The sequence below is a fragment of the Salvelinus alpinus genome, chromosome 30 (assembly GCF_045679555.1).
Source record: "Salvelinus alpinus chromosome 30, SLU_Salpinus.1, whole genome shotgun sequence".
NCBI classification, from domain to species: Eukaryota; Metazoa; Chordata; class Actinopteri; order Salmoniformes; family Salmonidae; genus Salvelinus; species Salvelinus alpinus.
In genome coordinates, this window is record NC_092115.1 from 41584585 (window position 1) to 41606721 (window position 22137).

The 22137-nt window shown below is 41.8% G+C and overlaps 1 long non-coding RNA gene across 1 annotated transcript; it reads right to left on the minus strand.

Moving 5' to 3' along the window:
* Positions 1 to 6028: 6028 nt before the first annotated feature.
* On the minus strand, positions 6029 to 11182 carry LOC139560240 (uncharacterized). The gene is made up of 4 exons (XR_011671895.1): positions 10858 to 11182; positions 10637 to 10739; positions 8380 to 9757; positions 6029 to 8178 (listed from the first exon to the last, which is right to left on the minus strand). It is a non-coding gene; the product is annotated as an uncharacterized lncRNA (long non-coding RNA).
* Positions 11183 to 22137: the final 10955 nt, after the last annotated feature.

The window sequence follows — 22137 nt, forward strand, 5'->3', positions numbered from 1 at the left end:
CCGAACAGCACCCTGCCCCACCTGTTGCTGCTCTTTTGACCCGATGATCACTCGGCTACACAGCTGTTGCCCCTGAACTGTTTCAATAACATGGTACCTCATTTTGTTTACCTGTCGGCCCCAGCCTCGAACTCAGGTCCTATGTTTACCTAACTGACCCGCTCTGCCCATTCATCTCCATTTACCCGTTGTTGTCTTAGCTCTCTTGATCAACACCTGTGATTGCTTGATGCTTCTCTCTAATGTCAATATGAATTATCTACTGCTGTCTTGGCTAGTTTTTACTGTTTTATTTCACTGTAGAGCCTTCAGTCCCGCTCAGAATGCCTTAGATAGCTCTTTCGTCCCACCTCACACACATGCATAAACCTCACCTGGCTTAACTTGTCCACCCAAAGACGGAACCTCTCTCATCGTCACTCAACACCTAGGGTTACCTCCACTGTACTCAAATCCTACCATACCCTTTTCTGTACATTATGCCTTGAATCTATTCTACAATGCCCAGAAACCTGCTCCTTTATTCTCTGTCCCCAACGCACAAGACGACCAGTTCTTTAGCCTTTAGCCGTACCCTTATCCTACACCTCCTCTGTTTCTCTGGTGATATAGAGGTTAACCCAGGTCCTATAGCCCCCAGTTCCACTCCTATTCCCCAGGCGCTATCATTTGTTGACTTCTGTAACAGTAAAATCCTTGGTTGTTTATCCCATGTGTAACTCTGTGTTGTTTCTGTAGCACTGCTTTGCTCTATCTTGGCCAGGTTGCATTTGTAAATGAGAACATGTTCTCAACTGGCCTACCTGGTTAAATAAAGGTGAAATAAATAAAACACGATCTGTGATTCATTTAGAATTGAATGCACACTTAACCAGCATGGCTACCACAGCATTCTGTTGTGATACGCCATCCCATCTGGTTATCGCTTAGTGCGATTATCCATTGTTTTTCAACAGGACAATAACCCAACACACCTCCTGGCTGTGTAAGAGATATTTGACCAAGAAGGAGAGTGATAGAGTGCTGCATCAGATGACCTGGCCTCCGCAATCACCCAACCTCAACCCAATTGAGATGGTTTGGGATGAGTTGGACCGCAGAGTGAAGGAAAAGCAGCTAACAAGTGCCCAGCATATGTGGGAACTCCTTCAAGACTTTTGGAAAATCATTCCTCATGAAGCTGGTTGAGAGAATGTGGTGTCCAGGTGAAACTAGTCTTCACTATTATTGTACAATGTAGAAAACAGTAAAAATAAAGAAAAACCTTGAATGAGTAGGTGTGTCCAAACTTTTGACACTGTATGTGTTGAGAAACTTGGTGAATTGGCGGCATATTGGGTAGAGATTGAGAGTGAAGAGTGATAGTTGAGCATTTTTGGGATATTATTACATTCTAATTCGTTTCTTCAAACTACAGGAAACAGAGGAGATGGATTATATAAAGTTTTACTGGTTTTAGAATTGTATTTTTGTGTGAAGTTACTATTTCAATTTGCCTTGCTAACTTTACTTGCAAGTAGCTAGCTATTGTTAGCTAGCTACCAGAGTGCATTATTCTCCGCCAGAATGGCTGGCTAATGCTAACAGCTACGTAGTGGATTTTTATTTGATGAACCCTTTCCATTGCCCACATCATATCCAAGGCTCTTGGACAGATCATGTAATGGACGAAAGTCTGCGTATTCAAAGTGCGCAACACAACAAGAAGGTGAATGGGATGAAAACAAGACAATTTGTCAGTCTGATAACTGTAGGCTACTAATAATAGCAGGTGCGTACAGCCTATGCGCCCTGTCCATCTGGCCATGGTAAACAAACTGGTAACATTATGTAGTACATTTGTTGTCAGGAGAAAATGTGAATGTGATCAAATTTGGTTTATATTCAAAATTGGGCTGGCTAGGCTGCCTATACCTTTTCAATCCACATGAATCAATCAACATAAGTGAGTACATGTTATATTAGGCCTACAGTTGCATAGGCCTGCATGATGCAAACACGCATAAAGCAATCTCATCCCTGTCAGTTCTATTGTCCACCAGTTGTTGTCTCTGTGTCTGGGTAGAGGAAACACCTCTGTTAATCTAGTCTAAATATAATTCATATGAACAATTACAAGGTTGGTGCAGTTTGGCAGGGTGTTCATCCACCCCAGGGCCAGGAGTTATTACAGGAGTTTTTGTGACCATGTGACCTGATTAGAAAAAACTGCTCCCACCATAACTCGTATAAAAACGGATTAATGACTGTCATACCCTATAGGGTCCAGAGTTTTCCTGATTAGGTTACCAGATAAGGAAACAATGTTTTTGTCTGAGTCTCAGGAGGATATTAGAACTTCTGCCTCCCCCTCTCCAATAATCTCTTTAGTGTGTGGGAGTATGTTGTTCTGATGGGATGTGTGTTAATGAACATACTGAACCTCTTAATGTAGGGACTGGGAGGGGTGGGAGGCCAACTTGTCCTAATTTCTGAGAATGAATAAAAGTTGTCCACTTATGAGGGATGTGATTAAAATATAGTTGGCTCTGATTAAAACTCTGAGCATGTGTTAACTGTGTGTGTGTGTGTGTGTGTGTGTGTGTGTGTGTGTGTGTGTGTGTGTGTGTGTGTGTGTGTGTGTGTGTGTGTGTGTGTGTGTGTGTGTGTGTGTGTGTGTGTGTGTGTGTGTGTGTGTGTGTGTGTGTGTGCGTGCTCAGAATGGGGGTTGAGATTCCTAAACAGACTTTATTCTAGTATTGGAGATGATTACACTCATAAAAGCTTTCACTCTAAATTGCTAAACTAATCCCCCCCTGCTAAACAAACAAACAAACAAACAAATAAACACACAATTTGTCTCTCTGGCCTAGCAGCCTCAGAGCTCAGAATCCCTCCTGAACGAGTGATTGCATTCAAGGAAAAGAGGATCAGTCCATCCATTCCTTTTCCGTTTCTTCTCTTTTTTCATCTTTAACCGGTTAGCAACAATATTGCAACAAAAGAAGGATGGATATTAAGTTAAGGAGGAGCTGGACCTATCCACCCAATGTCTCTTCTTTTCTTTCCTCTCTCTCTCTCTCTCTCTCTCTCTCTCTCTAGGTCAGTGGTTCCCAGCCATTTTTGAACCGTGGCACATTTTGATGGGATAAACATTTTTGCCCTCCATCTCATCTGATCCATACTGCAAAATCATCTATTGTCTGTGATAAATGTTTTTAGTGATTAAATAGTGTTTATTGGAACGATTTTCATAGTTCCTTAATAATCATGATTCATTTTTGTGTACCCCTTTAAGAGCGTCAAGCCGAATCGATGCTAGATTTTCTTTGAGCTCCAGTAAAATTGTAGATGCATCTGTATTAGGTTTTCAGCATCTATATTAGGTTTTCAGCCAGAAGTTACATTTAAAGTGAGGTTTTCACCTCTTAATTTCTCCATCAATACTCAATATTATTAAAATATGGCACACCGGTTGAGAACTCAATTCCCTAAATGGCCAGTAGATGAGGCCACGGCCCGCCCCACTATTTTTCTTGCTGGAAAGATTTATTGAAATTTAGCATTCTCACATAGAGATTCTCTAAGAAGATAATTAAGAAATTGCAATAAGTTGTTGACAGTGACACTTGCATGACAGAGCAAGATTACATATCAGAAGTGCCTTCCGTTTGAATATCCGAGAAAGGTGTTGTTGATGTAAATGAAGGAAAGCTAACTAATTACTTGGGCGCTAACAGGCTAATATTTTATTTTTGTTGAAGGAGTAACAGAATTAGGATTACAGATCAGACAGTCTCACTCAAAGTGAGAAATGCAGCATGTCCTCATTGGAGATCTATTTGTTCTATGTACCGAGCTGTGATGCAAAGCTGAAACTTAGCCACTCTGTCGCATATTATCATATGTAGCTAGCTAGCTACATACTTTTTTTTAGCTATCTAGCAAACGTTATATCCCGACAACATTGACCCTCAATATTTTTGGGTTCTCAGCCATGTCTAAGCCATTTTCATAATTGAATTCAAGCCAGATAGCCTAAATTAGTGAAATTGTATATGTTTCTTTTGCTGACGTTGTACTGTAACTTTAGTTTGGGTTCAGCCCTCATCCGAGCAGCCCAGCTATGGCCTACGTTGGTTAGCTGGCTAGCTAACTTCTTGTACCATAACAACATTGAACCTCAACATACATATTTTGTTCAATTATATCAGCCATATAGCAGACAATTACATTTAAGGCAGATTAACTATCTAACATAAAGGCATGAGCTCAGATCGACTACAAACATTCATTTTGTTGCATCAAATCGACCTTAGCAAATCAAACCAATGCTCACATTACATACAATAGCATAATGCCACGACAATTTCATCAAACAGAAGTAGATTATTATAGCTATGTCTATTCGTACCTTGATCGTCGGTATTAGCTACTCTTTGGCCGTATCACCAATATTATTTGGATTCTTATCGCAAAATCATACAAACGTCCAGGCAATGTTGTTCTGCACGAAGATGACGGATGTTGCCGCGTCTCAGCGTGATTTAATCTCACTTTCTGACAATTAGGAAATTCATAAACAGCTTGGTTACAGAAAGCATTACAATAGCAAAACATAAAAAACATAAGCATATTTTACTCAAGTCAACCTTACCAACAGGATTGTAATACAGTCATCAGTACTATTCATACTAACCTACTGGACCTCCTTAGTACAAAACAAACAAGAATATGAATCACACATTGTTAAATGTGGTAGCTGCAAACTGTCTGCATTTACATTCCTCTAAGTCCAATCTCTAAAGATGGCTATAGTAGTGGGAGAGAGGTAACGAGAGAAAATGGTGGGGGGACTAGGTGGAGGTTAAGATATCCTGGAGGTACCATCTTGTAGCTTATCAACCAGCTTGTTATCAGAATCAGGTGCACTAGATTAATGTTGGAGGAAACCTACAAGACGGTAACTATCCAGAGGAACCCTGTATCAAATCATGCTGGATATTGCATTGTCTGTTGATTCCATCTCGATCTGGGGGCCTGATCAGTGTCACAATTTTTCTCCAGCCCGAGCTAACACATCTGATAAAACTAATTGCATTACATGAAAACAGTTGCTCATCTCTATGATAGATTGTCACCATGATCACCTGAAAAACATGAATAGTGTCACAATTACTTTATTTGCAAAATGTAGTAACACTGAAACTTTTTTTGTAAACCAAGCACTGCTCTCACGTCTAACCTACAGTGCCTTCAGAAATTATCCATAACCCTTGACTTATTCCATATTTTGTTGTGTTACAGCCTGAATTCAAAATAAATTAAATATAATTTTTTTCTCACCCATCTACAGACAATAACCCATAATGACAAAGCGAAAACTTGTTTTTAGAAATTTTGGAAATATCAAATGTACATAAGTATTCACACCCCTGAGTCAATACTTTGTAGAATCACTTTCTGCATTTATTACAGCTGTGAGTTTTTCTGGGTAAGTCTCTAAGAGCTTTCCACATTGTGGAACATTTGCCATTTATTCTTTTCAAAATTCTTCAAGCTCTGTCAAAACGGTTGTTGATCCTTGTAAGACAACCATTTTCAAGTCTTACAATAGATTTTCATGCATATTTAACCAGTTAAATGTAACTAAATGTAATCTACGTAATCCCCAAAAGGAATTATGTATCATGAGAGGGCCATAAACAGTAAGTAGTAATGCTACATACTCAAAGAAAGGTTTAAAATCTAGCATAGTCAGTTTTGAGGACACAAGAGCACTTACACAGTACAAATATGATTTCAAAAAATGAAATATGTTATATGATGTATTTCCTATTCAATAAAACTGTATGAATAAGGCTTGAAATGACTTATATGCTTTCTACACATAGCATAATCTAATTATAAACTGACTAACTATAAGCTCTAGCTTGGCTTCCTGTATTCGTTTGGAACTTTCATCTCATCTTACTATTCTCAGTCTATGACAAAAAGAAAGGTTTTGTTGGTGTCACGATTGTTATAATAACTGGACCAAAGCGCAGTGTGATCTGATTTCCACATATTTTTATTTCTATGTGAAACTCACAGCAAAACAAAACAATAAATAGCCAAACGAAACATGAAGCTGCTATAGTGCTCACAGGCAACTATACATAGTCAAGATCCCACAAAGCACAAAGGGGGAATGGCTGCCTAAATATGATCCCCAATCAGAGACAACGACAAACAGCTGCCTCTGATTGGGAACTTATACCTGGCCAACATGGAAACATAATCACCTAGATGACCCACCCTAGTCACACCCCGACCTAACCAACATAGAGAAAAAAGCTCTCTGGTCAGGGCGTGACAGTTGGTTTAAAATCTATTAATTATTTTAGACGAATGGCTATAAATGGATCTCTGAATGTGCTACCGTGATGAAAGCACTCCCCTGCTACAATGTCACAATTGCAGGCATGTGCTTTGTCAGTGGCAGCTACTGTATGTAGGGTTCAGCCAGGAGTTGATGGACAGTCAAAAGAGCAAATTAAATGGTTGGAGGGACATCCCAGATTCAAGTGGTTTCAGATTTAACATCCTATGTTGCACAGGCTCAGAAAAAAATACTACTGTGTCTGTGGGAACCAGGGCTATCGTTCAATGCAAGCAATTTATGGTGTCCACAGATTGATTTATAAGCAAAAATGTCAGTCGGAACCGGTACCAGAACCACGCAGGTTCCGAAAACAGGGGACATTACATCTAATTGAATTAAGTCAAAACTGTAACTCGGCCACTCAGGAACATTCACTGTCTTCTTAATATGAAACTCCAGTGTAGGTTTGGCCTTGTGTTTTAGGTTATTTTCCTGATGAAAGGTGAATTCATCTCCACGTGTCTCGTGGAAAGCAGACTGAACCAGGTCTTCCTCTAGGATTTTCCTGTGCTTAGTTCCATTCCATATATTTTTTATCCTGAATAATTCCCCAGTCCTTAACAATTACAAGCATACCCATAACATGATGCAGCTACTACTATGCTTGAAAATATGGAGAGTGGTACTCAGTAATGTGTTGTATTGGATTTGCCCCAAACATAACAATTTGTATTCAGGACAAAAAGTTAATTTCTTTGCAAAATTTGTTTGCAGTATTACTTTAGTGCCTTGTTGTAAACAGGATGCATGTTTTGCAATATTTTTATTCTGTACAGGCTTCCTTCTTTTCACTCTGTCAATTAGGTTAGTATTGTGGAGTAATACAATGTTGTTGATCCATCTTCAGTTTTCTCCAATCACAGCCAATAAATTCTGTAACTGTTCTAAAGTCACCATTGGCCTCGTGATGAAATCCCTGAGCGGTTTCCTTCCTCTCCGGCAACTGAGATAGAAAAGACACCTGTATCTTTGTAGTGACTGGCTGTATTGATACACCATCTAAAGTCGTCTAATTAATAACTTCACCATACTCAAAGGGATATTCAATGTCTGCTTTTTTATTTTTACCCATCCACCAATAGGTGCCCTTCTTTGTGAGGCATTGGAAAAACTCCCTGGTCTTTGTGGTTGAATCTGTGTTTGAAATTCACTTCTCGACTGAGGGACATTACAGATTTTTTTGGCCAGTGACCAAAAATCTCCATTTAAACCATTTAAAATGCAGGCTGGAAAAAGAAAGCAAACAGGTACACGTAACAAACATTCATTGAAGTATAGTCAATGAATTCACAGAGTTGGATCATATCTACAGAGAGAGGGGAGGTGGGGAATTTGATTAGTCTAGATAGAACAGCATTTCTTAATCCTGGTCCTGGGGATACAAAGGGGTGCACATTTTTCTTTCTGCGGTAGCACTACACATCCAATTCAAATGATCAACTTATCTTGACGATTTGAATCAGGTGCGTAGCGCTAATGCAAAAACAGTATATCTTCCTTCCCTGTCGCTGTCCCACACTGGGCTTGAACCAGTGATCCTATTCTCGCAAACATATGTAAATGTCCTCCTTGAAAACATACCAACGGTTTGAGCAACCTGAAAGGTACCAGTTGGATGGCTCCATCCGCAACATTTCATTAATGTCGTCTCTCTCTCTCTTGAACCATGGGTATTGTACTTGTACTCCTCAGTCTTGCCTCCATTGTTTTTCAGTGAGACAAGATGATGTTATTGGGAGGTTGCCCTCAGTCTCCTTCATCCGAGGCAGGCGTCTCTAGAAGAACACAGAGGGGGAGAGAGGGAAAGATGAGAAGGAGAAAACATTCACATGGTCTTATCAGAAAGGCGTACCAGTATAAATACAGGTATTCTGGTTGGCAATAGGCTGCTTGTCAAGGAAAATAATGCATTACTACACCTAAAAATACATTGAGGAGCCATTTAGAAATTGAGGAGGTGAGGAGAGTATACTCACATGTACATGGAGAGGAAGCCATAGGTGGAATTGATTCTGTATGTCTACTAGTTAAACATCTCACTGGCATCCCATCCCAGCCCTGAGACTAACAGAGAGAGATACAAGGGAATGGTGGTTAGTATGTGTATCACAGTATGTGTCTCACTGTGTCTGTCACCAGAGTGGTATACTACCAACAAGTTAGATCTATTCAGGCTTTTATAAAGCTAGCCAGCTTCAGTAAGCTTCACATTCCAGGTCAGGTTTCATCTGTACTACGATGGTGGATATTGCTTATACGCCTGCTGCTAACTCTAGCAGGCTTGTAACTGCACGTGAATGTCGCACATGGCTAGTCGAATGCAGAACTCTTTATTGAGACAACGCTGAAACATCAATCCATGGGTGAGTCAGTGCCACATTTTCATTTGTGCCTAAATCAAAATGATAGAAAATCTATCTTTCAAATTCAGCAGGCTATGGTATGAAATAGACTTTTGGAAGTGCCGTCTGTATCTTATTTTTTATTGTCAATGCTGTCTTTGGTATGTTTATCAATGAAGGAGCTCCTTTTTCCCAATCCCATTGCTCCTATCTGTGTAACAGCTTGTTGCGTTGTGGCCATAGACATATAATTAATAGAAGGGCTTTGGAAACTCTAACCCCGGCAATTTGACTGTTAAACTCATGGGTACACTAGCAATGGCTGCCAGTCTTGACTTGAATGTGAATTGCCATCTATGGATTATATGACTATGGTTGGTTGTGGCTGTCAATTTGTCTTTTACAAATTTCTAAATACAATCACATAAAAACATACGATTTGGAAAGCAAATGCTGTCCTTACTGTATGTTTAACATGAAAAAAATGTACCCCAAAAAACAATTTCATTAATAACAGGGGATGATGAAACAATCTTTCCTAGAGGGAGGGTATCTGATTTCATTGGTCCTCAGCTCGTGACTCAGACACTTCATTCAAAATAAATGGAGTTAGCCCTTAGTTACCCTGCCCCGGAGCCGGTTAGTTCTGAAGGATTTGTTACCATAGAAATGTACCTGGCTAAAAGGTGAGCCACTTTCATGTTACCGGGTATCCCAAGTTCAACTCAGAGTTGACCAAAGTTACTACACTTTGTTAGTTTGAGCTAACTCCTCAAACCTGATTTGTTGTATAGGGCTCAGGATGAAGCCCTCCCTGTTGCCGTCTGCAGCACTGTGCTCCCAGTTCACCCCCAACAAGCCGATTGCTGTGTCTGTGAATGCATGATTGAGATCGAGTTGTACTGTAGCACGAGGTCATAAAGAAAGATGGACACATGCTCACCTCCATTGTGCCTTACTGTGCCTTTACCTCTTTCTTCCCTTTTTTGCTTTTCTTTTCTGGTGCCCAGTCCTGAAAGAGACGGTTTTATTAGACTCCATTGAACAACATGGCAGGTCGGTCCAGTATATAACCCTCCAGCTGTTTCTAATAATAATCACATTGTTGGACCATACAGTTTTTATCTACAAGCCATCAGACTGCTGAACACTTGAACTGGACTGACCACCTGCTTTGATTCTCTGCGCTTTAGCACACACGCACTCGCTCACTCATGCACACACCCACACAGACATCCCCACACACACATCACAACTGCGTCTACAAGACTCTTATTATGATTGCTAAATACTGCACAATTGAAACACTTGCCCCGCGTTCCCCCGTTACCCAAAACACATGTAAATATTGGACTATAAATTGTTCTTTCCTGTATTATACTTATGCTAAAATGTTTCTTATATTATACTGAGCCATTTACAATTTGTTATTGTTTTTCCATTGTCGAGAAGGAACCTGCAAGTAAGCATTTTGTTGGACAGTGTATACCATGTGTACCTGTACATATGACTAATAAAACTTTAAACTACTGTTATACAGTCTGCTACATTAACACTGTTCACTACATTAGACTAACTCTGGCAATAACAAAGGGGCTGAAATCCACATCATTCCATATTACATTACCCTCCATTAGGCCCCATTAACGTCCATTAGCCCATTGTGTGTGTGTGTGTGTGTGTGTGTGTGTGTGTGTGTGTGTGTGTGTGTGTGTGTGTGTGTGTGTGTGTGTGTGTGTGTGTGTGTGTGTGTGTGTGTGTGTGTGTGTGTGTGTGTGTGTGTGTGTGTGTGTGTGTGTGTGTGTGTGTGTGTGTGGGTGTGTGTGTGGGTGTGTGTGTGGGTGTGTGGGTGTGGGTGTGGGTGTGTGGGTGTGTGGGTGGGTGGTTGCACCTGGAACTGAGGCCAGTCAGTAAAACATGCCCATTCTGTGGGTGTTCTTCCACCAGCGCAGTCTGTCCTGCTCAATGAAGGGCATGAGAGTGCTTTGGACACTCTTGGAAAGAGAATGAGAGAGAGAATGAGAGATTAGGGCAGAAATGATCAGTGAGAGATAAAGAAAGACCATCCACAAACACTCTCCTAGCAACAGTCTGAGTGCAGGTGTAGCCCACCTCTCATTGTTGACAACATCCACTGCGGATTATTGCTGATCCTTTAACTCTCCTCCGGTGGTCAAAGATAGAGTCTATCTCCTCCATGTAGCAAAGAGTGAAGTGGGTCAGCTCCTACAGAATCTTCTCTAAGTGGGATCGCAACTGGGGGTGTCGCTTTGGCGGGAGATGTGCGCTTTATTACATACACCACCTACACAGACAACGGTTTCCAGTAGAGCATCATACAGTACAATTACAATATTGAGATTTTTTTTTATTCTGCACTTACTTTGATTGGGGTTGTACTGTACATACAAATGTGTTGGCGGAATACAGGTGTATGTCCTTGATCTATAAAATGTGGAGAGAAAAAAAATTCATATAAGATCTACAGTCGGAAGTTTACATACACCTTAGCCAAATACATTTAAACTCAGTTTTTCACAATTCCTGACATTTAATCCTAGTAAAAAAGTCCCTGTTTTATGGTCAATAAGGATCACTACTTTATTTTAAGAATGTGAAATATTCAGAATAATAGTATAAATAATTATTTATTTCAGCTTTTATTTCTTTCATCACATTCCCAGAAGTTCACATACACTCAATTAGTATTTGGTATCATTGCCTTAACAATTTCTAACCTGGGTCAAACCTTTCAGGGAGCTTTCCACAAGCTTCCCAAAATGAATTTTGGCCCATTCTTCCTGACAGAGCTGGTGTAACTGAGTCAGGTTAGTAGGCCTCCTTGCTCGAACACGCTTTTTCTGTTCTGCCCACAAATGTTCTATGGGATTGAGTTCAGGGCTTTGTGATGGCCACTCCAATACCTTGACTTTGTTGTCCTTAAGCCATTTTGCCACAACTTTGGAAGTATGCTTGGGGTCATTGTCCATTTCTTAGACCCATTTGCAACCAAGCTGTAACTTCCTGACTGATGTCTTGAGATGTTGGTTAAAATATCCACCTAATTTTCTTTCCTCATGATGCCATCTATTTTGTGAAGTGCACCAGTCCCTCCTGCAGCAAAGCACCCCCACAACATGATGCTGCCACCCCCGTGCTTCACGGTTGGGATGCCGTTCTTCGGCTTGCAAGCCCTGTGGAGGCCTACAATTTCTTTCTGAGGTCTTGGCTGATTTCTTTTGATTTTCCCATGATGTCAAGCAAAGAGGCACTGAGTTTGAAGGTAGGCCTTGAAATACATCCACAGGTACACCTACAATTGACTCAAATGATGTCAATTAGCCAATCAGAAGCTTCTAAAGCCATGACATAATTTTCTGGAAGTTTTTTTCTGGAAGTTTCCAGTGTAAACTTCCGACTTGAACTGTACATTGCCAGAAACAAATAATGCTTTGTAAATAATATTCATTCAATCATAGGACTGGATGGTTTCAGATACTAACTTTAATAAGCTTGCTCAAGCAACAACATAGCTCAAGCAGTAGGAAGCTCTCTTATCCATTTATATGCAGATGATACAGTCTTATACTCAGCTTGCCCCTCCACGGATTTTGTGTTAAATGCTCTATGCACCATAAAAACATGAAATACAACATTGTCCTTGCTTGACATATAGTACCAGTCAAAAATGTGGGCACACCTACTTATTCAAGGGTTTTCCTTTATTTTTACTATTTTATACATAGGAGAATAATAGTGAATTCATCAAAATTATGAAATAACACATATGGCATCATGAAGTAACAAAATAAATGTTAAACAAATCAAAACATATTTTATATTTGAGATTCTTCAAATGAGCCACTCTTTGCCTTGAAGAAAGCTTCGTACATTCTTGGCATACTCTCAACCAGCTTCATGAGGAATACTTTTCCAACAGTCTTCAAGGAGTACCCACATATCTTTGTATTTGTATTGTTATTTATTATGAATCCCCAATAGCTGCTGCCATAGTAGCTGCTACTCTTGCTCTTCATGTTGAGCACTTGTTGGCTGCTTTTCCTTCACTCTGCGGTCCAACTCATCCCAACCATCTCAATTGGGTTGAGGTCAGGTGATTGTGGAGGCCAGGTCCTCTGATGCAGCACTCCATCACTCTCCTTGGTCAAATAGCCCTTACACAGCCTGGAGATGTGTTTTGGGTAATTGTCCTGTTGGAAAACAAATTATAGTCCCACTAAGCGCAAACCAGATGGTATGGCTTATCGCTGCTACCTGTGGTAGCCATGCTGGTTAAGTGTTTCTTGAATTCTAAATAAATCACTGACAGTGTCACCAGAAAAGTACCCCCACACAATCACACAACCTCCTCCATGCTTCATGGTGGGAATCATACATGCAGAGATCATCTGTTCATCTCACAAAGACACGGCAGTTGAAAAAAAAAAAAATAAAAAATCTTAAATCAGACCAAAGGAAAGATTTCCACTGGCCCAATGTCCATTGCCCGTGTTTCTTGGCCCAAGCAAGTCAATCAATCAATCAATCAAATGTATTTATACTTCACTTGAAGAAACTTTCAAAGTTCTTGACATTTTCCATATTGACTTGGTCTTTTACCAAATAGGGCTATCTTCTGTATACCACTCCTATCTTGTCACAACACAACTGATTGGCTCAAACACATTAAGAAGGAAAGAAAATCCACAAATGCACTTTTAACAAGGCACACCTGTTAATCCAGGTTTTATCACAACCGTCTGTGACTGGGAGTCCCATAGGGCGATGCACAATTGACCCAGTGTTGTCGGGTTTGGCCGGTGTCGGCCATCATTGTAAATAAGAATTTATTCTTAACTGACTTGCCTAGTTAACCTTTTCACACGTACCAACAAACGGGTGTTTTCATTCTACAGTGGTCCCTGCAGCATACGCTCAAACCGGTGTGATTAGAATGCTTATTTAGAACATCCAGTTTCGATTGACACAACAACCAGCATTTGAGCTGGCAAACACCGTTTTTTTCACAGAAACATTTTGCACAAACACAGTCCTTACAAAGTTATGTCCAGAATGTAAACTACGTTTTTTGCCCCCTATCCCTAAGAAGTTTTAGAGTAGTTGACAATATCAGTGGGATTTGTGATGAATGAGCCATGTGATTCAATGAATGATGGAGCCGAGTTGGCTTTTTATCCCCAAATTTTACTAATCATTCTTTATATAATTTATCTTTGTTTCATAGTATAGTTTCTTTAAATTTTTATTTTGTTTCGTCACATGATTTTTTAAAACCTGTCTAGGACAGCTAGCGGAACCCCTCGCCAACAGCTAATGAAATTGCAGGGCACCAAATAGAAATCAACAGAAATCTCATAAATCAAATTCCTCAAACATAGTATTAGGCACCATTTTAAAGATACAATTCTCGTTAATCCAGCCACAGTGTCTGATTTAAAAAAAGCTCCACAAAAGATTACGTTAGGTCACCACCAAGTCACAGAAAAACCCAGCCATTTTTCCCGCCAAAGAGAGGAGTCACAAAAAGCACAAATAGAGATAAAATTAATCACTAACCTTTGATGATCTTCATCAGATGACACTCATAGGACTTCATGTTACACAATACATGTATGTTTTGTTCGGTAAAGTTCATATTTATATCCAAAAATCTGAGTTTACATTGGCGCCTTACGTTCAGAAGTTCTAAAACATCCTTTGATTTTGCAGAGAGGCACATCTATTTAAAGGAATACTCATAATAAACATTGCTAAAAGATACAACTGTTATGCATGGCATTTTAGATGCACTTCTCCTTAATGCAACTGCTGTGTCAGATTTCAAAAAAGCTTTACGGAACAAGCAAAAACCATGCAATAATCTGAGGTCGGCGCTCAGAGCCCAATCAAGACACAAATATATCCGCCATATTATGCAGTCAACAAAAGTCATAAATAGCATTATAAATCTTCACTTACCTTTGCTGATCTTCGTCGGAATGCACTCCCAGGACTCCCACTTCCACAAGAAATGTTCGTTTTGTTCGTTAATGTCCATCATTTATGTCCAAATAGTTACTTTTGTTAGCGCGTTTGGTAAATAAAATCCAAAGTCACAAAGCGCGGTCACTAAAAGCAGACGAAATGTCAAAAAGTTCCGTAACAGTCAGTAGAAACATGTCAAACGATGTATTGAATCAATCTTTAGCATGTTTTTAACATAATTCCTCAATAATGTTCTAACTGGAGAATTCCTTTGTCTTCAGAAAAGCAAATGGAATGGGAGCAAACTCTCATTTGAACGCGCATGGTCAGCTCGTGGCTGCTGGTAGACCTCTGACTCATTACACTCTCATTCGCTCCCACTTCACAGTAGAAGCATCAGACAAGGCAACATTACCAATATCCCACTGCATCTTCAATAGGAGCTGAGTTGAAAATCGACCAACCTCAGATTTCCCACTTCCTGGTTGGATTTTTCTCAGGTTTTTACCTGCCATATGAGTTCTGTTATACTCACAGACATCGTTCAAAAGGTTTTAGAAACTTTAGAGTGTTTTCTATCCAAATCTACTAATAATATGCATATTCTAGCTTTTATGGCTTTGTAGCAGGCCGTTTACTCTGGGCATGCTTTTCATCCGGACGTGAAAATACTGCCCCCTACCCCAAAGAAGGTAACCTTGGGGACACAGTGCCTCACCCTCCTCTGACAATCAGAACCATATCCTACCTTTAGTACCTTTTCTTACATTGACCATGTGTGCCAACTTTCTTAATCCCGAGTGAAACAGGTCAAGAGACAGGCATATGCTAATAACAACACAATCATGGAATGGATATTGCTAAGGGTGTGGAAGGTTGACACATTAAATAGACCTGAATCTGCATATCAAGTTATGTGGTGATACAACAATTAGTTTACAATTCATAAGGAGTTATTTGACAGGACACACTCCTAGAAACATAGATGTTTTGTTAGATTTTTGAATGGCTTTGGTTTATTTTGTTAATATTTTGTTAACTTTATTTTCTTAAAACTGCATTGTTGGTTAAGGGCTTGTAAGCATTTCACGGTAAGGTCTACACGTTGTATTCGGCGCATGAGACAAATAAAATTTTATTTGATTTGATTGGTTCAGTGTGACCATCTTGTTTGAGCTACACTCCTGCAAGTGATATACCATTGGAGATTGAAATGCTTGTCCATAGATGCTGTATACCAAGTTTAGTAAAGAATGGTCCTATGGTTCTGGAGAAAGGGCAGTTTAAATACCATTAATTTAAAAAAAAATGATTTCAGAAAAATCCCAATCAAATCAAATCCAACTTTATTTGTCACATGTGCTGAATACAACAAGTGTAGACCTTACCATGAAATGCTTACTTACAAGCCCTTAACCAACAGCACAGTTCAAGAAGAGTTGAGAAAATATTTACCAAATGAACTAAAGTTCCTTTTTAAATGAAAAATTTAAAATGAAAAATAACACAATAAAATAACATTAACGAGGCAATATACGGGTACCGAGTCAATGTGGGTACAGGTTATTCCTTGTATGAACTTACAACTTACAGTTGGTCTAGTGCAGTGGTCCCCAAACTTTTCTAGCATGTCAGCTACTTAAAACAAAACAACAACAAAAAACATATCAATAGCTACATTTTTTTTCTAGCTTTCAAATAGACAAATTCTTCTCTTCTCCTCTCCCCTCCCTCATTTAATAACCAATGGGTATATCAAGATTAGGAGCAATGAACAGACAACCAGATGGCAGATTGCATGTGTGTCTTACATGAAAAAACATGTTAACATTTCCAAGTACATTAATGGGGTAAACCTACTCTAAGAATATATATTATGCTGTTTGAGAGAAGGTTTGTATTACAATAAACCCATCCAACGTGAGTACATCTGTTGTTGAAGTAGATCAATAAAGGTGCAGTACTCAAGCGGTACTCAATTTGCTGATGATGAAAAGCTTCGTTAGTGCATAGGTCAAATTAGCTTTCGAATTTACTTTATTTTTCGGCTTCAGACAAAAGCTATTATTTCACTTGAAATGTAATGTTTTGTATTAATGTATTAATAGGTATTTCTTTTTGAAGTTTGAGCAACGGAAGAGGGGTTTCTGCATTGTAAAGATGCAACCACGGACACAAAGCCACGCTCTGTTTGTTTTTATAGCAGAGACGGTGGTACAGCTAAGCCTAATCAGACTTTCCAGGTAAAATGATATTTACATTTACATTTAAGTCATTTAGCAGACGCTCTTATCCAGAGCGACTTACAGGTTGGTGCATTCACCTTATGATATCCAGTGGAACAACCACTTTACAATAGTGCATCTAACTCTTTTAAAGGGGGGGGTTAGAAGGATTACTTTATCCTATCCTAGGTATTCCTTAAAGAGGTGGTGTTTCAGGTGTTTCCGGAAGGTGGTGATTGACTCCGCTGACCTGGCGTCGTGGGGGAGTTTGTTCCACCATTGGGGTGCCAGAGCAGCGAACAGTTTTGACTGGGCTGAGCGGGAGCTGTACTTCCTCAGAGGTAGGGAGGCGAGCAGGCCAGAGGTGGATGAACGCAGTGCCCTTGTTTGGGTGTACGGCCTGATCAGAGCCTGAAGGTACGGAGGTGCCGTTCCCCTCACAGCTCCGTAGGCAAGCACCATGGTCTTGTAGCGGATGCGAGCTTCAACTGGAAGCCAGTGGAGAGAGCGGAGGAGCGGGGTGACGTGAGAGAACTTGAACACCAGACGGGCTGCAGCGTTCTGGATGAGTTGTAGGGGTTTAATGGCACAGGCAGGGAGCCCAGCCAACAGCGAGTTGCAGTAATCCAGACGGGAGATGACAAGTGCCTGGATTAGGACCTGCGCCGCTTCCTGTGTGAGGCAGGGTCGTACTCTGCGAATGTTGTAGAGCATGAACCTACAGGAACGGGTCACCGCCTTGATGTTAGTTGAGAACGACAGGGTGTTGTCCAGGATCACGCCAAGGTTCTTAGCACTCTGGGAGGAGGACACAATGGAGTTGTCAACCGTGATGGCGAGATCAAGGAACGGGCAGTCCTTTCCCGGGAGGAAGAGCAGCTCCGTCTTGCCGAGGTTCAGCTTGAGGTGGTGATCCGTCATCCACACTGATATGTCTGCCAGACATGCAGAGATGCGATTCGCCACCTGGTTATCAGAAGGGGGAAAGGAGAAGATTAATTGTGTGTCGTCTGCATAGCAATGATAGGAGAGACCATGTGAGGATATGACAGAGCCAAGTGACTTGGTGTATAGCGAGAATAGGAGAGGGCCTAGAACAGAGCCCTGGGGGACACCAGTGGTGAGAGCACGTGGTGCGGAGACAGATTCTCGCCACGCCACCTGGTAGGAGCGACCTGTCAGGTAGGACGCAATCCAAGCGTGGGCCGCGCCGGAGATGCCCAACTCGGAGAGGGTGGAGAGGAGGATCTGATGGTTCACAGTATCAAAGGCAGCCGATAGGTCTAGAAGGATGAGAGCAGAGGAGAGAGAGTTAGCTTTAGCAGTGCGGAGCGCCTCCGTGACACAGAGAAGAGCAGTCTCAGTTGAATGACTAGTCTTGAAACCTGACTGATTTGGATCAAGAAGGTCATTCTGAGAGAGATAGCAGGAGAGCTGGCCAAGGACGGCACGTTCAAGAGTTTTGGAGAGAAAAGAAAGAAGGGATACTGGTCTGTAGTTGTTGACATCGGAGGGATCGAGTGTAGGTTTTTTCAGAAGGGGTGCAACTCTCGCTCTCTTGAAGGCGGAAGGGACGTAGCCAGCGGTCAAGGATGAGTTGATGAGCGTGGTGAGGTAAGGGAGAAGGTCTCCGGAAATGGTCTGGAGAAGAGAGGAGGGGATAGGGTCAAGCGGGCAGGTTGTTGGGCGGCCGGCCGTCACAAGACGCGAGATTTCATCTGGAGAGAGAGGGGAGAAAGAGGTCAAAGCACAGGGTAGGGCAGTGTGAGCAGAACCAGCGGTGTCGTTTGACTTAGCAAACGAGGATCGGATGTCGTCGACCTTCTTTTCAAAATGGTTGACGAAGTCATCCGCAGAGAGGGAGGAGGGGGAGGGAGGGGGAGGAGGATTCAGGAGGGAGGAGAAGGTGGCAAAGAGCTTCCTAGGGTTAGAGGCAGATGCTTGGAATTTAGAGTGGTAGAAAGTGGCTTTAGCAGCAGAGACAGAAGAGGAGAATGTAGAGAGGAGGGAGTGAAAGGATGCCAGGTCCGCAGGGAGGCGAGTTTTCCTCCATTTCCGCTCGGCTGCCCGGAGCCCTGTTCTGTGAGCTCGCAATGAGTCGTCGAGCCACGGAGCAGGAGGGGAGGATCGAGCCGGCCTGGAGGATAGGGGACATAGAGAGTTAAAAGATGCAGAAAGGGAGGAGAGGAGGGTTGAGGAGGCAGAATCAGGAGATAGGTTGGAGAAGGTTTGAGCAGAGGGAAGAGATGATAGGATGGAAGAGGAGAGAGTAGCGGGGGAGAGAGAGCGAAGGTTGGGACGGCGCGATACCATCCGAGTAGGGGCAGTGTGGGAAGTGTTGGATGAGAGCGAGAGGGAAAAGGATACAAGGTAGTGGTCGGAGACTTGGAGGGGAGTTGCAATGAGATTAGTGGAAGAACAGCATCTAGTAAAGATGAGGTCAAGCGTATTGCCTGCCTTGTGAGTAGGGGGGGAAGGTGAGAGGGTGAGGTCAAAAGAGGAGAGGAGTGGAAAGAAGGAGGCAGAGAGGAATGAGTCAAAGGTAGACGTGGGGAGGTTAAAGTCACCCAGAACTGTGAGAAGTGAGCCATCCTCAGGAAAGGAACTTATCAGGGCGTCAAGCTCATTGATGAACTCTCCAAGGGAACCTGGAGGGCGATAAATGATAAGGATGTTAAGCTTGAAAGGGCTGGTAACTGTGACAGCATGGAATTCAAAGGAGGCGATAGACAGATGGGTCAGGGGAGAAAGAGAGAATGTCCACTTGGGAGAGATGAGGATCCCAGTGCCACCACCCCGCTGACCAGAAGGTCTCGGGGTGTGCGAGAACACGTGGGCAGACGAGGAGAGAGCAGTAGGAGTAGCAGTGTTATCTGTGGTAATCCATGTTTCCGTCAGTGCCAAGAAGTCGAGGGACTAGAGGGAAACATAGGCTGAGATGAACTCTGCCTTGTTGGCCGCAGATCGGCAGTTCCAGAGGCTGCCGGAGACCTGGAACTCCACGTGGGTCGTGCGCGCTGGGACCACCAGGTTAGAGTGGCGGCGGCCACGCGGTGTGAAGCGTTTGTATGGTCTGTGCAGAGAGGAGAGAAGAGGGATAGACAGACACATAGTTGACAGGCTACAGAAGAGGCTACGCTAATGCAAAGGAGATTGGAATGACAAGTGGACTACACTTCTCGAATGTTCAGAAAGTTAAGCTTACGTTGCAAAAAAAAATTCTTATTGACTAAAATGATACAGTGCTGCTGGCTGGCTGGTGAAGTAGGCTAGCTAGCAGTGGCTGCGTTGTTGACTTAGTTTGAAAGTGTAGCTGGCTAGGTAGCCTCGGTAACTGGCTAGGTAACCTTGACAATTACTCTAAACTACACAATTATCTTGGATACAAAGACAGCAAAGACAACTATGTAGCTAGCTAACACTACACTAATCAAGTCGTTCCGTTGTAATGTAATAGTTTCTACAATGCTGCTATTCGGTAGACGGTAGACGTTGGCTAGCTGGCTAGCTGCTAGCAGCTAGCAGTGTTGACTACGTTGACTACGTTAGAGGGACGAAAATAGCTGGCTAGCTCGGTAATTACGATAATTACTCTAAACTACACAATTATCTTTGATACAAAGACGGCTATGTAGCTAGCTAAGATCAGACCGTTGTACTGTAATGAAATGTAATACTACCTGCGGAGCGAAATGCGAAATGCGACCACTCGCTCCAAACCGGAAGTTCAATATTTTGATATAAATGAGTTTGCTCGTGATGTGCGCCCTTCAAATGATACTACAAATGTAAGAACATTCATGAGCACACCAGACGTTCAAGAAACAACAACGATATAGATGTAACCATATGCTATTCAATATATCTGAGTGGCACTGGTGCTCCCAAGTAAAAATTCCATGTGTCATGTTTATGAGTGTGCCACAGGAACCCTGGTTGAAAACCACTGCTCTAGGTACATCTTAAGGCAGCAGAGGATAAGGTTGTTGCTGGGTTAATATGGTTGCCACGATAACAATCTGTCCCTCCATCGCTGGTGATTGATAGCTGGTGGAGTGTGTGTGAGGGTGGACGACAAGAGACTGAGTGGTGCAGTGTGGGACGTGTGTGTCTGTTTGTGGTGTGTGTGTTTGTGGTTTGTGTGTGTGTGTGTGTGTGTGTGTCTGTCTGCTACTGCTATAGCAGGGCAAGGGAAGTGGCGGGGGCCAGCGTATTCATCAGTAGAGAACAATGGCTTTTAAATGAATCTGTGAGCTCGTAAATCACACAAAGAGAGAGCCTATACCGAACATTGATTGCCCCAACAACAGCGCCGGCAAACGACAGGAAAGAGCGAGGGAGAGAGTGAATGAACAAGCGCTACAGTGAGACACCTTGTTTACGCCGGGACAAAACGCCTCCAAAGTATTGTTCTTGGGAGACTGCACACACACACACACACACATACATACGCACACACATACGCACACACACACTTCCGCTAACAAGCTCTCACAGTCTCACTGCAGAATTAGGCGATTTTCCACTTTTCTCCAAACATCAAATTTCAAAGTTGCTCTAAACGTCAAATGTCTACGTTAAAGGTTAAGGTTTTGGAAATGGTTAAAACATTACGTTTTGGTATTCATTCTGAATCGTTAGGTTCCAAATATTTCTAACAGTCAACCCAGAGAGAGTTTTTTATTCATATGATGTCAGATTGCACTCACTGTTCCAAAATGGGATTGTTACGCAACAGGACAATTAACCAGTGCTGCCCTCAAACCAAGACACACTGCCTGCTAATTATCTATAGGCTATGTTTGAACTTGTCAATTTCAAATTATTTTCTAACATGTTTTATTTTCTAACAGTTTGAATATCGGTGTGTTCTGCCTCCTCATTAATTCACATAGAAGTAGCCCATTTCACTGTTGCGGACATTTTATGTTTGAAAATATACTGAGCTGGACCTCTTCGAGGAGAGCCCAACCACTTCCACAGTGTTTCCGCAGATCTAGTATGCAGACATTTGCACAGTCTTGCACTAACTTTTTCCCCGTAACACATTTTCTGGCTGGCGCTCACATTACCTTCACTGTTGTTTTCTATACAAATAATAACTTTGGACATGTGTGCGTTCCTATAAAAGTAAGTGCCTTATTTTCTGTATATCGTGTTGTTGTTTCTACTGTAGTTTATG